Source organism: Papio anubis, chromosome 1 (genome assembly GCF_008728515.1).
Source record: "Papio anubis isolate 15944 chromosome 1, Panubis1.0, whole genome shotgun sequence".
Lineage (NCBI taxonomy): Eukaryota > Metazoa > Chordata > Mammalia > Primates > Cercopithecidae > Papio > Papio anubis.
This window is the reverse complement of record NC_044976.1, coordinates 215,909,925-215,924,194: the sequence shown is the minus strand read 5'-3', so window position 1 is coordinate 215,924,194 and position 14,270 is coordinate 215,909,925. Positions and strand designations below refer to the sequence as shown.

General features: G+C 40.2%; 1 protein-coding gene and 1 long non-coding RNA gene across 2 annotated transcripts in view; one reads left to right on the top strand and one right to left on the bottom strand.

Moving 5' to 3' along the window:
* The window catches only part of SMYD3 (SET and MYND domain containing 3), a 758,734-nt gene that overhangs the window by 71,381 nt on the left and 673,083 nt on the right, over positions 1-14,270 (top strand). The gene's annotated exons all lie outside the window — the stretch shown is intronic.
* On the bottom strand, positions 1,048-13,267 carry LOC116273700. Its single transcript, XR_004182020.1, has 3 exons — positions 13,182-13,267; positions 3,020-3,111; positions 1,048-1,067 (listed from the first exon to the last, which is right to left on the bottom strand). It is a non-coding gene; the product is annotated as an uncharacterized LOC116273700 (long non-coding RNA).

Below are 14,270 nucleotides of genomic sequence, written 5' to 3'. Positions count from 1 at the left end.
TGATATTCAGTGACATGGGGCAAATAATCACATTGGTAAAAATAGATTCCAAAATGGCGTCTGAGGTCTTGAAAAATAAAATTGTCTATATCTATATATTTTGTGTGTCTATTGGTTTAATAGTGGTTGTCTTTCTAGGTGATGGGATTATTTTCTTCTTATTTTTATTTCTCATGTAGAGTTAAGTCCTCACTTCCATCGTCAATGATTGTTGAAGACTTCAACTGTAAGCAAAATGACTTCTAATGAAACCAATTTTACCGTAGGCCAAGGGATGTAAACAAGAGTTAAGTTCCTATGACATATTTCTGATCACAGAAATATCAAACTTATAAAGAACTAAAACACTTTTTGTTTTGAGACAAGGTCTCACTCTGTTACCCAGGCTGGAGTGCAGTGGTGTGATCATGGCTCACTGCGGCCTTGACCTCGCAAGCCAAGTGATCCTCCCATCTCATCCTTCCTGGTAGCTGGGACTGTAGGGGCACGCCACCACTCCCAGCTAATTTTTCTATTTTTAGTAGAGATGTGGTCTCGCTATGTTGCATAGGCTGGTCTTGAACTCCTGGGCTCAAGTGATCCGCCCACCTCCGCCTACCAAAGTACTTAGTACTTCTAGCACATTTGTTACGCTTCTAGTGTGAGAATATACAACTATCTTTTTTTTCTTAAGAGTCAGTCTCACCCATTTTAAGTGTAGAATTCAGTGATTATGAGAGGAGAGAGAAGCTAAAGGCACACTAAGGAAAGAAACAGGCCCCAGGCTCAAATACTTTGAGGGTTACCCAAGATGATAATTGTTGGTGTGCCTGTGAGCATTTGTCTCAGGGGACAAAATGTGCTGCTTCTGTTCTGAAAAATGGGGCATGTCATTTGCCTCCTGGGAAGCTTTTTTATTGTTTCCAAGGTGAAGATACATGAGAAGGCTTCTAGGCTTTTCCATAAAGTCCAGGGAAACTTGAACTGTTGGACTCCACAGTCAGTCCTTTGAATCCATGGTTTCATGTCTGGATGCAGCCAGGCTTGGACTGACTGGGTATGGTGGTGTTCGCCTGTAGTCCCAGCTCCTAGGGAGGTTCAAATGGGAGGATTGCTTGAGCCCAGGAGTTTGGGGCTAGCCAGAGCAACATAGCAAGACCTTGTCTCTAAAAAAAATAAATTATAAAAAATTTGGGGAAAACCCCCCTGAAAATAACAATGTGGCAAGAAAAATAATACAAATAAAACCAATACATTTTAACAACTATTTACATAGCATAGTCGGGGTCCCCAGTGCCCGAGCCGAGGACCTGTACCACTCAGCGGCCTGTTAGGAACCAGGCCGCACAGCAGGAAGTGAGTGGCCTGCGAAGGAGCATTATTGCCTGAGCCCCGTCTCCTGTGAGATCAGCGGCGGCGTTAGATTCCCACAGGAACGCGAACCCTGTCGTGAAGTGCGCCTGTGAGGGATCTAGGTTGCACACTAGATCTCACAGTATGAGAATCAAAGTAATGCCTGATGATCGGATGATCTGATGGTTTCATCCCCAAACCATCCCCGCTCTGGCCCCCGCCCCGGCATCTGTGGAAAAGTTGTCTTCCACCAAACTGGTCCCTGGTGCTAAAAAGGTTGGGGACGGCTGTTATACGTATTCTAGGGATGATATGAAGTATACAAGAGGATATTCATTAGTTATGTGCAAATACTGTGCCATTTTATAAAAGGGACTTGAGCATCCGTGGATTTTGGTGTCCATGCTGGCGGGCAGGGAGGGGGTTGGTGTCCTGGAATCAGTCCCTTGAGGATACAAGGGAGGGATGAGTACCAGGAAAGTAGTTCCCCGGGCCTGAGTTGACTTCATTTTTCAGTATCTTACTCCAGTTATCTCTTATCATTCACCCCTAAGCCTGTGCGTATAGAGTCCTCTTGATGATTGAAAATTTATTTAACTGTGTGTGTTTTATATTTGAAATCTGATCATATGATATATTTGCAGGAAGAAATATATAAATAAGAGACTACTGATTAGATTTTATTTTCCTATGGTTGACATCATTTATGTTTTGGCAAAAGAGAGTTGGATCTCGTATATAAAAATTCCCTCTGAATGTTTGCCAGAATCAGTATGCTGTCATTCCTAGTCACAAAGATTTTCTTTTTTCAAACTTAACATACATCTCCTTTTTTGCATAGCGGATGGGAAAGATCAGTGACCTGCTGTAGAGCATTGCAGGGTTTTTTTTCCCCTCCATTTGATTTTTGATCTTAAAACAGCTTTTAACCCTAGAGTAATCTCCCAAGAGATTTGAGAAAATATTTTGTAAAACAAAATTACAAGGACTATGAATACATTATTGGTATTCTCCCAGCATTCTGACCAACTTGAAGCAAATGCTTTTAAGAAATCATTGTCAGCTGTTATGTGTTTTTTATTAGGTTGAATTCTCAGTATAATTTATGTCCACATGCATTATTGCATTTCAGTTTTGAATTTTATTGTTATGGAAATAACGAGAGTTTTCTTGATGATATAACAACGGTTGGAAAAAGTCACATTGATCACCAGTCAAAACTCTAATTAGATTTTAAGATTAAAAATTGTATTAGAATATTTTAATTTGGAATTTGGAATGCTTTTAAGTTGATTTTTCAATAAACTTTAAATTTGTTTCATAGTGTTATCTTTTAGCAAACAAATTCAGGCATTAATAAAAACAAAATTATGTACAGAAAGAGCATGGCTTCTAATCTTAAAAGCAAGACTACACAAACAGAAACATCTGGACAACAGCAAGTTCACGACTTTTGTTTTTCAACCCGTCAGATTGCTGAGGTTATATAGGGCAACCGGCTAGCTTGACATCTAAGAAGAGACAGATGTAGGGAAAAACATGAGCACTTGCTTACCTGGGGCACCCACAGCTGGACACTGGTAAGCCTTCAGCTAGAATCGTTAGCCGAATTGATGGATGCTGCGTGTGGGCTGGCAAGAAAGTGTGAAGACCCTGGGAACTGTGGATGAGGGGAGTTCATACCCACCTGCAGGCTTTTTCTCCAAAAACTCTACCAGGTGCTCCCCAAAAAGACAGGTGAGATTCCTGAGAAAGCATTCTTTGTCTCTAGGAGAAGAGCTGCAGATACAGTAAGAAACTCTGTAATCCCAGTACTTTGGGAGGCTGAGGCGAGTGGATCACCCGAGGTCAGGAGTTCGAGACCAATCTGACCAACGTGGTGAAACCCTGTCTCTACTAAATACAAAAAATTAGCCGGGCGTGGTGGCAGGCGCCTGTAATCCCAGCTACTTGGGAAGCTGAGGCGGGAGAATCACTTGAACCCAGGAGGCGGAGGTTGCAGTGAGCCCAGATTGTGCCACTGCGCTCCAGTCTGGGTAACAACAGCAAAAACTCTGTCTCAAAAAAAACAAAAACAAACAAAAAACACAAACACACACACACCCCAAAACAAGAAACTCTGGCAGGACCTTTCTGCCCTATCGTCCTTTTCCCTTCTACTGAATGAAAGCAGGGAAAGGACAAAACAAGGACCATTACCTTTAGGGCTCTGGTGAAAACCCTTTACACCTGGGGAAAGAGAGAGACGTAAACCAGCCCTTGGGGGCGGGGGCATGTTGGGTCAGATTGGAGGAGACTAAGGAAGCAGTACATCTAAATACATTCTTTACCTTGTGGAACAGAAAAGGAACATTATTAGGCAAGACACCTGCCTAAATAACTGATCATTACTCTTCGAAAGTATCAAGTGTCAAAGACAAGGAAAGACGTAGGAATTATCACAGATGGGAGGAGACTAGGGAGGCAGGAACCCAGATGCTTTCTGTGTATTACTGTGGTCATGTCATTATTAAGGGAAGCTGAGTGAAGGGTAGATGGGAATCCTCTATACTATTACGGCAACTTTTATGAAAGTGTAAAATTATTTTAAAATCGAAAGTTAAAAGGGAAGACATTGTAGTCTCCCCTTTTAAACTGCTGCCTGAGATAGTCTATAGGAACAAAGTTCTTGCCTTCGATTATCGGGGATTGAAATTCGTAACGTTTAGTTCACTTTAGGAAAATTAGGTTCTTTTTTTGTTTTTAAGTCCATGTTTCCATGAAGGAAGATTCGGTTCTTTTTCAACTTTCTTCTATTGTTATATAGTTTTTTTTTTTTTTTTTTTTTTTTAAATAAGGAAGAATCATTCATAAATAGTTTTTCTCCTGAAACATTTCAGGGCCTTTATGTTTTCTCTCTCAAGTGGGTGAAGGAAATTTGAACACGTAACTACTACCCACTGAAAGTTTCTGGTTTATTAGTTAAAAAAACCTTCTGCCACCTATTTCCAACCCATGTTTTCATTATTAACCCAGGAAATGTTGAGTAACAACTGTGTGACAAGTACTGTGCTAGCACCTGTGATACAAAGACTATTAAGGTCAGTGTCTGCCCTTGATAAACTTGCAGGGCAGTGTAGCAAAAACTGTAATAGAGGGAAGTTCAATGTCATGTGGGACATTCTAATTAATATAGCTTCATTTAGTGTGTTTTATCCAGTTTCCTTGTATCTTCTGCTTGGAATTCTTCTATCATTTAGAACCTCAGTGCTACTACTCTTCCCTTATTCTGTCTTCCTCATTCAAGCTGTTTTGGAATTCTCAGTAGTTCCTGATGTTTTCCTAACATAGAGAAGAGCAGTGGCTTTGTCCTGACTGTTCCTTATCTAGTATTACAGTTACTCAGAATACCTCTTAGCTCAACACACTACCCTTACCAAAGAAGCTTTGGAGTCTGAATATAAAGTTTTCACGTAAAATTTTGCTGCTTTGTTTTGTTTATGCCATGGTCTCTTCATAGAATAAAACCGTTAACTTATGAAATTCATGAAACCTCTTTGGAAAAAAATGTATATACACACATTTTGCAATAATTTCAGATAATCAGAAATACATTCTTTTAAAAAATTTCAACTTGTATTTTAGATTCAAGGAATACATGTGCAAGTTTGTGGTGTGGGTATATTGTGTCATGCTGACATTTCAGATAGGGATGATCCTGTCACCCAGGCAGTGAGCATAGTACCCAATAATTTTTCAGTCCTTGCCCCCTCCTGTCCTCCCCTCCTTTTATAGTCACCAGTGTCTCTTGTTGCCGTCTTTATGTCCAGGGGTACCCAGTGTTTAGCTGCCACTTATAAGTGTGAACTACATGTTATTTGATTTTATTTTTTTGCGTTAATTTGCTTAGGGGAATAGCCTCCAGCTGTTTCTATGTTGCCACAAAGGACATGATTTTGTTCTTTTTTTATGGCTAACTATTCCACGGGGAGCAGAATACTATTCCACACACACCCCATGTTTTCTTTATCCAGTCTACCGTTGACGGACACATAGGTTAGTTCCATGTTTTTTGCTATTGTGACTAGTGCTGCAACAAACATACAGGTGCATACGTCTCTTTGGTGGAACAATTTCTTTTCTTTTGGATCTATACCTACTACTGGCATTGCTGGGTCAAATGGTAGCTCTGTTTCAAGTTCTTTGAGAAATCTCCAAACTGCTTTCCACAGTGGCCGAGCTAGGTTCCATTCCCACTAACTGGGTAAACGTTCCCTTTTCTCTGCAGCCTCGCTGGCATCTGTTCTTTTTTGACTTTTTAATAAAAGCCTTTCTGACCGGTGTGAGATGGTATCTCATTGTGGTTTGATTTGCATTTCTCTGATGATTAGGGATGTGGAACATTTTTTCATATGTTTGTCTACCGCTACTGTGTCTTCGTTTGAGAAGTGTCTGGTTCATATATTTGCCCACTTTTTCTTGGGGTCATTTGTTTTTTGCTTGTTGAATTAAGTTCATTATAGATTTTGGATATTAGACCTTTGTCAGATGACAAATAGACAAATTCACAATTTGTGAATATTTTCTCCCATTTTGTAGGTTGTCTGTTTACTCTGTTGATAGTTTCTTTTGCTGTGCAGATGCTCTTTAGTTTAATTAGGTCCCACTTGCCAATTTTTGTTTTTGTTGCAGTGGCTTTTGAAGACTTAGTCACACATTCTTTTCTAAAGCTGATGTCCAGCATGGTGTTTCCTAAACCAATCCTTTAGAAGAATGGTTTTCTTCTGGGATTCTTACAGAATGTGGTCTTACATTTAAGTCTTCCATCTTGACTTAATTTTTGTACATGATGAAAGGTAGAGGCCCGGGTTTATTCTTCGGCATTATAGGTAGCCTATCCCAGCACTGTTTATTGCGTAAAGGGGTCCTTTCCCCATTACTTATTTTTGGTGACTTTGTTAAAGATCAGATGCCTGTAGGTGTGCAGCTTTAGTTCTGGGTTCTCTGTACTCCATTGGTATATGTGTTTGGTTTTGTACCAGTACTGTGCTGTTTTGGTTACTGTTTGGCCTTATAGTATACTTTGAAGTTGGGCAATGTGATGCCTCTGGCTTTGTTCCTTTTGCTTTGGCAATCCTTTGGGCTCGTTTGGGGTTCCATATTTTAGAATAGTTTTTTTCTAATTCTGTGAAAAATGACATTGGTAGTTTGATAGGCATAGTGTTGAATCTAGATTGCTTTGGGCAATATGGCTATTTATTTTATTTTATTTTTGAAACAGAGTCTTGGTCTGTCATCCAGGCTGGAGTGCAGTGGCACGATCTTGGCTCACTGCCGTCTCTGCCTCCTGAATTCAAGCAATTCTCCCGCCTCCACCTCCTGAGTAGCTGGGATTACAGGCACGTGCCAGCATACCTGGCTACTTTTTGTATTTTTAGTAGAGATGGGGTTTTACCATGTTGGCTAGGCTGGTCTCAAACTCCTGACCTCAAGTGATCCATCCACCTTGGCCTCCCAAAGTGCTGGGATTGCATTTGTGAGCCACCACGAGTGTGGCCATTTTAGTGATATTGATTCTTCCAATTCATGAGCATAGAATGTTTTTCCACTTGTTTGTGACGTCTCTGATTTCTTTCAGCAGTGTTTGTAGTTTTCCTTGTAGAGATCTTTCACCTCTTTGATTACATGTATTCCTAGATATTGGTATGTGTCTATTATAAGTGAGATTGTGATCTTTTTTTTTTTTTTTTTTTTTTGGAGACGGAGTCTTGCTCTGTCGCCCAGGCTGGAGTGCTGTGGCCGGATCTCAGCTCACTGCAAGCTCCGCCTCCCGGGTTTGCGCCATTCTCCTGGCTCAGCCTCCCGAGTAGCTGGGACTACAGGCGCCCGCCACCTCGCCCGGCTAGTTTTTTGTATTTTTTAGTAGAGACGGGGTTTCACCGTGTTAGCCAGGATGGTCTCGATCTCCTGACCTCGTGATCCGCCCGTCTCGGCCTCCCAAAGTGCTGGGATTACAGGCTTGAGCCACCGCGCCCGGCCCAGATTGTGATCTTAATTTGACCCTCAGCTTGAACATTATAGGGGAATATAAATGCTGCTGATTTTTATTTACTGATTTTGTATCCTGAAACTTTACTGAAGTCATTTATCAGTTCCAGGAGTCTTTTGGCAGAGTATTTAGGGTTTTATAGGTATAGAATCATATTGTCTGCAAAGAGAGAGAGTTTGACTTTTTTTCCTATTTGGATACCTTTTATTTCTTCCTCTTGCGTGATTGCTCTGGCTAGGACTTCCAGAAATGCATTCTTAAGCTTATCTATTGATCTAGGATAGATCCATTGAATCTGTTTTGGCCAAAAATTAAGTATCAACTTAACCTTGTTTGATTATTTCTTATCATATTAGTAATTAATTTGGGGGATGATCATGATAATTCAAACACTGAAAACTTAGATTTCAGAATGTTTTGTAATGATGAGTGTGACTGTGAAGTATACAGCAAGATCACTGTAAAATAGAAGGCTGCCTTTAGAGTAGGAATATGATTTAGATAATAGTCTGCCATCAGTTAGGCAGTCAGGACCAAGCGAGTGAGTGGAGTCTTACAGTCTGTTACACGGTGAAGTCTTACAGTATATTTGAAACTCAGCCTCACGTAGTGAACTGAAGATTTTCTTTTAAAGTGAACATGAGTAAACTCATTAAAGAGAATCTCCTGCTGTTTCTTGACACTGCGCAGATTACATATTTTGGATTTTTGATAAACTTTATTTCCTGGATGATCTCTCTTTCTGGGTGCCCTCTAATTAACTTTTTATAAAGCACCAACCACCACCTCTCCACCTTTAAAATCTTTTTGTGAGAACAAGCAGAATGATTAACTTTCTAATTGATGTATGGTGGTATAGCTATCTAAGATACTTTCATTAAAACAACTTAATGTTTTAGAGATAGCCAAGTTAAATACGTAATCACTCTCTAGAGTAATTAAAGTGAAAGAATGGATATAATTAGAAATTGTGTCTGTCTTTTTATAGGATGTCACATAACTCATAGTTCTGCTGTTATGCAGTTGAAAATAAATGGTTCTGATAGTTTCCTTGGAGAAAGTGCTAGAGGAGGTAGTACTTTCACACACATAGTCCAGTCTAAGCTTGGCATCATTGTTAGATTACTCGTTTGTCTTATCTGCAATTATTCAGTGAGATTTTAAAAAAATGCATGTCTATTGAGCTGCCAGACTATATACTTTCTCCCAGAATATAGTTAGAGATGTGGGATTTTAGGAATGGAATGATTTTCCCAATTCCTAAGATAAATAAAATTTTGAGTTTTTTCATGGCTCTTTCTGTTATAAAATATGGAATCCTTTTTAAGAAAAGAATTGAGTCAAAATGAAATTTGAGATTGAACTTGTTGCCTAGAGTTAGTTTAAACAGATTGTTGCAGAAATGGAGAGTAATTTATGTAACAGATATATTAAAGTTGCTCCTTTATTTATTTGTTTTTTGAGATGGGATCTCACTCTGTTGCCCAGGCTGGAGTGCATTGGTGGCATCTCGGCTCACTGCAACTTCTGCCGTCCGGGTTCAAGCGATTCTGCTGCCTCAGCCTCTCCCGATACCTGGGACTACAGGCACATACCACCATGCCTGGCTGGTTTTTGTATTTTTAGTAGAGTTAGGGTTTCGCCATGTTGGTCAGGCTCGTCTCGAACTCCTGGCTTCAAGCCATCCGCCCTCCTTGGCCTCCCAAAGTGCTGGGACTACAGGTGTGAGCCACCGCGCCTGGGCTAAAGTTGCTCCTTTTAGCAAGACGTCACACAAAAGGTGTGACTTATTTGCCTTTTCATCAAATTTTGCTGAGCAGTGTATTTGCCAGATTTTTAACCAGGTTCTTTTTCTTAAAAAGTTAGTGTTGTAATCAAAGCAAAAGATCAATTTGTGTGAGGCGACAAATTAGTTATGCTTGTTGAATTTAAAAATCTTATGTGCGTGTTTATAGTTTTTTTGTTTGTTTGTTTAGGATACGTATCTTTGTATTGGATCCGGCCTATTCTTTGTAGATACCATTTTTTTTTCCCTTACACTTGGTGATTTTTCCTGTTTATCTGGTTAATTTCTTAGCTCAAAAGCAATCTTTTCTAAGCATCCTTTTCTGATCTCCCTGTGTATACTGCCCCATCCTTGCTATTCCGTGTGTACTGCTTTCAGCCAGCTCGTCAATAATCTAAATCTCAGGGGTTATGTTTCAGTTCTTATTCTATCTTGCTGTGAAACTGGTCAGTATTAACTTCTCTCTTTTCTTACATACTCTTTTCCCACTTTCCTGGTTTTCCTTCCTCTTGTTGTGTAGTTTCTGCTGCTTTTTCTTTCTTTGTAAGCTCCTTCTCTTCTGCTCATTCCACTAATGTTGATGTTCCTCAGGTAATTTCTCTGGGCTCCTTTGTTTTTCTGGCATGTCAGATCCTCCCAGGAAAATGTCATTTATTTCATAACTTGAGTGATCATCTAATCTTGATGACCCCCAGATAAAAACTCTTAGCTTAGATCTTTCTGTGGATTCCATACTTATATCTGGGTGGCTTCTTGGCAGTTTCAGTGAAAACTCCCTAGATGTCCCACAAGCCCTGTAAGCCCAGTGTCTGCAGACAACTCATTAGGGATTCTTCTCCAACCTCTCTGATAATGTCATTTCTCTGCTCAAGAAATGCTCCCTATTTTCTCATTTATTGTCTAGTCTTTGGGGACCACTCTTCTACTGCATTTCTTATAGTTCAGGCTATCTTTTTTTTTTTTTTTTGAGATAAAATATATTGCCCAGCTTAGTTTTAAACTCCTGGACTCCAGCAGTCCTCCTGCCTCAGGCTCCTGGGTAGCAGGGGCTACAGGTGTGCGCCTCCACATCTGACTACTTTAAAACATTTTTTTAGAGGTAGGGTCTTGTTATGCTTCCCAGGCTTGTCTTGAACTCCTGGACTCAAGTGATCCCACCACCTCATCCCCTCTAGGAGATGGGATTACAGGCACAAGCCACTGCTCCTGATTCATTGCAGACCATCTTATGAGAAAACATTCTGTGGCTACTCTCTGTGTACTTCTAATACCTTCTGTTCTGCATTTGTTTTCATTCGGACTCTAGTTTTCTTTTCTTTTCTTTTTTTGAGTTGGAGTCTCACTCTGTTGCCCAGGCTGGAGTGCAGTGGAATGATCTCGGCTCACTGCAAGCTCTGCTTCTGAATTGGGTTCAAGCGATTCTCCTGCCTCAGCCTCCTGAGTAGCTAGGATTATAGGCATGTACCACCACGCCCGGCTAATTTTTGTATTTTTAGAAGAGACAGGGTTTGACCATGTTGGTCAGAGTGGTCTCGAACTCCTGGCCTCGTGATCTGCCTGCCTCGACCTCCCAAAGTGATTGAGATTACAAGCCTGAGCCACCACGCTGGGCCATCTGACTCTATTTTTCTTCCTAACACTTACCACTGTGTGATGTATGTGTTTATCTGTTTATTGTTTTTTTCCCTTCTTTTGAATTTTAGATCCAACTAGAGAGGGAATTAATTTTGTTATTATCCTCTAGAACAGTGCCTGGCACATAGTAGGGGTTCAGTAAATATTTGTGACCAGAAAGAAAGAAAGACTTCAGTTCATTAAGGAGGTGGTTGTAGAAATTCTGGGAGATAGAAAGAGCTATCTTTAAAAAAAATCATAATAAATATAAGAGTACTTATGAGTTCATTGTTTGAAAACATTGTAAACCAGATGCAGTGGCTCACGCCTGTAATTCCAGCACTTTGGGAGGCTCAGGCGGGCGGATCACTTGAGGTCAGGAGTTCGAGACCAGCCTGGCTAATGTGGCGAAACCCCATCTCTACTAAAAATACAAAAATTAGCCAGGCGTGTTGGGTGCCGGTAGTCCCAGCTACTCAGGAGGCTGAGGCGGGAGAATCTCTTGAACCCGGGAGGCGGAAGTTGCAGTGAACTGAGATCGTGCCACCGCACTCCAGCCTGGGTGACAGAATAAGAGTCTGTCTCAAAAAAAAAAAAAAAAAAAAAAAGGAAAGAAAAGAAAAAAAAAGGCAAACATTGTAGCCTTTGTTACTAATTTTCCAGCTGACCATGAGGAGATCATACTTTCTGAGTCTGATAAATGAAGGAATGGGATCAGGCAATGTTTAAAGTCCTGTCCAACTATAATACGTACATTTATCTATTTATTCTAAACAAGGTCCTAACAAGGCCTCTTCCTTAGTTGTCTGTGCAAAAGTCCATTTGAATCAGGTTAAATATGTAGCAGAGAGATTACGTCATTTTCCTATGCTAAAATCTTTGCCCTGGTATTCTTTGATCTGTGGCTTATCGAAGGGCCTTCACAGTGTCATGCCATTCTGTCTCCGATATTCCATGTCACCATTCCTTACTTGTGATGGTTAACTGGGCTAAGGGATGTTTAGATAGCTGGGAAAATATTACGTCTGGATGTATCTGTGAGAGTGGTCTGGGAAGAGATGAGCATTTGAATCTGCAAACTAGTAAAGATCACCCTCATCAGTCTATTGAGGGTGCGAATAGACCAAAAAGGCAGAGGAAAGGTGAATTTGCTCTCTCCCTTTTGAGCTGGCACGTCCATCTTCTGCTCTTGGTGCTCTTGGTTCAGGGGCTTTCTGACTCAGGTTCAGTCTCCCAGCTTTCGGGTATGTTCTGTTCTCACACTGCCCTTGATGTATGGGGCTTTGCACTCAGCTTCCCTCTGCCTGCACAGCAGCTCAGCTGTAGGCCTTTCTGAGCTCGTTTTAGACTTAAAAATCTCTTCTAGTTTACTGTTTTTAATTGCCTTGTATTATTTTCAAATACCTCTAAATTATTTTAGATGGTTTTTAGTCTTTGTCTTTTTCTTTTTTTTTTTTAGTATTTTAAATCTTATAATATTGCCTTTAATATAGACCCTGGGGCTCTCTGACTTACAATAAAATAATGAAATTACATTAGAACATTCATTTTAAGGTCATCTTGTTTTTTCCTTATTTCTTTCATGGATTTGAGGTCACCTCTTCTATTTTATTATTTTGTTGCATTTTACTGCCTTTAGTATTTTTAAAAATACAATGGGGGGGTCTTGAGATCTTTCTATTAAAATTATTTTGGTAACTTTTACTGGTTTACAGAATTAGTAATGGCACTTTATTATTATTATTTTTTTAATGGAACTTGTCAAGCCATTTATTCTTTGTTGTAAGGTAAATAAAAATGGTAGACCTGCTTTAGCCTTATTGGTAGTTTTGTGTGACACAGTGAAACATAATATAATGTTAGTAGATATTAAAGAAGCTTCTTCCTTAAACATCTGTTGTTTCATCAATGAGACATGCTAAATGTAATTAGTAATTTAGATTATTCCTTGCCAGTTAATGATGCAAACAGTGTTGACCCTTACCTATCAGGTATAAATATGCAGTGTAAACACTGGAGAAGAATGGCTGTTTGAGGAGTTTGGAGTTTATTTCTTTGTAGGATGTTATACTTTTACGAGGCTATGTGTTGACATATCGTAACTGGACTGCCTGGAAAGATGTCTTATAAAAATAGTCACACTTCAGAACCCAGACGAAGAAAATGGTAAAGTTCCTCAATTACTGCATCAATCCCTCCAAACGGGTTGGTCATCTTCCCAGCTAATGATGTTTTGCCCTGCTCCACGGCAATTTCTCTTCCCTAACCTATGCTGTAATTTTAGTGGGCACTACCTTTCTTGTTAACATTTCCATTTTAATACTTTTTTGAGTATTTATCCTGAAAGCTTTTTGTTAGTGGGCATTTGCTATATTAGAAGAAGCCAAAGATCAGATATTTTTGGGCAGCCAAATCTTTTACCTGCATGGGAAATCATGCCAAGTGTGAGACTATCTTCTCTGTCCATTCATAAAACTTCCTCTAGATAAGGTCAGGAATTCTTGGAAATAAAACTAGTGTTCTTCACATACTCTCTCCAGCCTGTTAAATTATTTACACGTGAACCTTGGATGGTGATGATTTCAGGTTGACTGAATTATCATTGACTGCAGTGGGCTTTAGGAAGTAGGTGCTTCATACATGTTTATTGCATGGCTGTGAAGTCACTATGCCTTTGATGATTTTATTTACATCCAACCCCAAGCTGTAACAGGAGCAGTCTCTTGCATGATGCAGTCAGTTTCTTTTTGCTGTACTTTCAGTTCAACTTCATCTTCTAAACTTCTTATCAAGTTGTTTATGTATTAGCTTCTTATTGATGCTGTATCAAGTCATGACAGACTTTTTACTTTTAATTTTAATTTTAATTTTTTTTGATACAGAGTCTTGCTCTGTCGCCCAGGCTGGGGTGCAGTGGCACCATCTCAGCTCACTGCAACCTCCACCTCCTGGGTTCAAATGATTCTCCTGCCTCACCCTCCCGAGTAGCTGGGACTACAGGCATGTGCGACCACACCCAGCTAATTTTTGTATTTTTAGTAGAGACGGGGTTTCACCATGTTAGCCAGGATGGAGAAGTCTTGATATCCTGACCTCGTGATCCTCCTGCCTCAGCCTCCTAAAATTCTGGGATTACAGGCGTGAGCCACCGCTCAAGTCAAGACAGATTTTTTAGCTTAAAACAGTGGTCCCCAACCTTTTTGGCACCAGGGACTGGTTTTGCGGAAGATAGTTTTTCCAGGGAAATAGTGTGAGGGGATGGATGGTTTCTGGATGAAACTATTCCACCTCGGATCATCAGGCATTAGATTCTCATAAGGATCATGCAACTTAGATCCCTGCCATGTGCAATTCACAATAGGGTTAGTGCTCCTATGGGAATCCACTGCTACCACTGACTGTGATACGGGAGTGCTGGGAAGGGAAGAGTGTGGTCCCTTTAAATGATAAGGAAGTGGGTAAGGGAAGTGCTGGGTAGAGGAGGCCATGTTCCCTGGCTAGGGTGCTACC